Below are 2500 nucleotides of genomic sequence, written 5' to 3'. Positions count from 1 at the left end.
ATCAAAGGAGTGTATCCCAGTCTTTTTTGCCTCAGAGCCCCCCTCACAGGGGGAACACGAGGAACCACACGAACAGACATTAGGGGATACAACACAGGTTACCTCAGATATTATAGAACTGTTAGATTGTGCTATCCAGGATTATGCAACTCCTCCGATTTTATGTAAATCGGGGGGTTTCTCCATTTACAATTATAGTCACTTGGAGATTACGGAAACTTTTTTCAAACTTTTTACCAAGGGCCTGAAATATGTCCCCAGTAGGCATAGTGACATGACTCAAGTAATCATTGATTTAAAACTTTTTATTAGGAAGCTCAATTTGGAGAACCTTCTGGGTCATACAGATTACACCAGGGATGATACCCCTCACAGAACTAGTACTTTTAATCCACCATTGCATCCACAATTGAAAAACCTGGAGATGAGAATTGAACAAAGGATACGGAATCAGGGTAGACAGAATAAATACGTGACAAATTTAACAACTTCTGAGAGACAGCTTTTGGAATCTTTGAGGCAGGATTCTACCATCAGAGTCATGGCAACAGACAAGGGAGGGGGCATGGTAGTAATGGACCAGGTCACATATGAAGGCAAAATGTGTAATATACTTAACAACATTAGTAGATACACTATGGTATCTCTAAATGAGATTAACATAGCTTACAAGAAAATAGATCTAGCTATTAAACAATTGTTAGATGTAGGAGTGATTGATCAGGCTACCTACAATTTTTTACACAATGCTGATCCTAAAATACCTTCTATGTTTGGGGTTCCGAAGGTTCACAAGAACCCACTAGACCCCCCCCTCCGACCCATAGTAGCGGCTAAGGGTTCTAAGATTTCTACCATCTCCAAATTTCTGGACTACAGATTCAAGAAATTATGGCCTAAATCTTCCCATCTCCTTAAAGACTCCTGGGAATTCTTAAAGCAGATAACCCCTGATCTTATGGTACCAAATCTTACATTTCTAACTATCGATGTAGTGGACCTGTTCTCCGTGATTCCACATGAAACAGGTCTAGAATGGTTGGATGAGGCTATTACATCTTGCCCGAAAGCAGAACCTAAGGATAATTTTTTGATTATGAACTTAATGAGACTAGTACTATATCACAACTTTATCCATTTTGGTGGAGAATATTACAGGCAAACATCAGGTGTGGCGATGGGGCTAACTGTGCTCCGACATACGCAGACATCATTCTCTCGATTTGGGAAAATAAATTTGTACTTAATAGTACTTTTAAACAACACTGGGTAGCTTACTACAGGTTCCTGGACGATATTTGTATCTTTTGGACAGGGACCTATAGTAACATTCAGGAATTTATGGAATACCTAGCTTCCACAACAGATTTTCTCACCTTTACACATCAAATATATGATGATAAGGTTGATTATCTAGATGTTCTGCTTAGTAAGAAATCACAAGGGAGTTTTAAATCTAATATATACAGAAAGCCCACCTATTCTAACAGCTACATACATTTCAATAGCCTGCACCCGTTACATCAGAAAAAAAGTATTGTGAAGGGGCAATACGTTAGAATATCACGTATGACGTCAGAGGATGAAGACTTCCTCATGGAATGTCAGAAATTGATGTCCATGTTTCAGGAGAGGGGATATCCAATAGGGTTCATTAGTCCCATACAAGAACAAGTCATTACTGGTAGAAAAGACAGATATGCCCCAGTGTTAGGGGTAGGACATACTATATTGGGACATGACAGGAATGAAAATACCAATGTATTTGAACATGCCTTTATTACAGAATACAGTAATAATTCTAATGACATTAGGAATATTTTGGTACAGGAATGGGAAGCATTCCAGGCATTTACAGATTTGCCCCATTTGCAAGGCAAAGAAATTAAAACAGTTTTCAGTAGGGGTAGAAATATTAAGAGTTTGTTAGAACACGTCCCCTACCAGAACAAAACAACACGCGTGCGTAAGGGGACATACAAATGTGGTACCTGCTCACAATGCCCTTTCATTATACAGGACGAACAAGTGATTATTACAGCTTTAAATAGGGTCATCAAAACTAGAGAATATTCCAACTGTAATAGTCAAAGAGTAGTTTATCTGGCTATTTGCACACAATGTCCAGCATATTATGTGGGCAAAACGGAGCGTACACTCCGACGTAGAATATACGAACATATGTACGATGTACAAAAAAACAATATTAATAATGCTTTGTACAAACACACCTTGATATGTCCTACAGCCAGATATAGATTTTTTGTATTGGAGAGTATAGAAAAGGATCTTAGGGGGGGACCATGGCAGGCGAGGTTGGAACAAAAGGAGACTCACTGGCAAATTTCCCTGGACTCTAACAAAAAACCGGGTTTAAACGACTACATTTCCATTAAGCCCATACTAAAACTTAAGGCCAGTATAGTATAGACATATTTTTATATTTAAAGTTTTTAACTAGGTTTTTAAGATTAATAAGTATTACATAGGGTTAATTAGT

The 2500-nt window shown here is 38.2% G+C and overlaps 1 protein-coding gene across 1 annotated transcript in view; it reads right to left on the bottom strand.

Annotated features, from left to right (window-relative positions):
• ADK (adenosine kinase) overlaps positions 1–2500 on the bottom strand; it is a gene marked incomplete in the record, with an annotated part of 3127006 nt that overhangs the window by 2883153 nt on the left and 241353 nt on the right.

Source organism: Protopterus annectens, chromosome 14.part0 (genome assembly GCF_019279795.1).
Source record: "Protopterus annectens isolate FY-2018-M chromosome 14.part0, PAN1.0, whole genome shotgun sequence".
NCBI classification, from domain to species: Eukaryota; Metazoa; Chordata; order Ceratodontiformes; family Protopteridae; genus Protopterus; species Protopterus annectens.
Note: the sequence above shows the minus strand (reverse complement) of the source record. Positions and strands in the feature narration are given on the sequence as shown.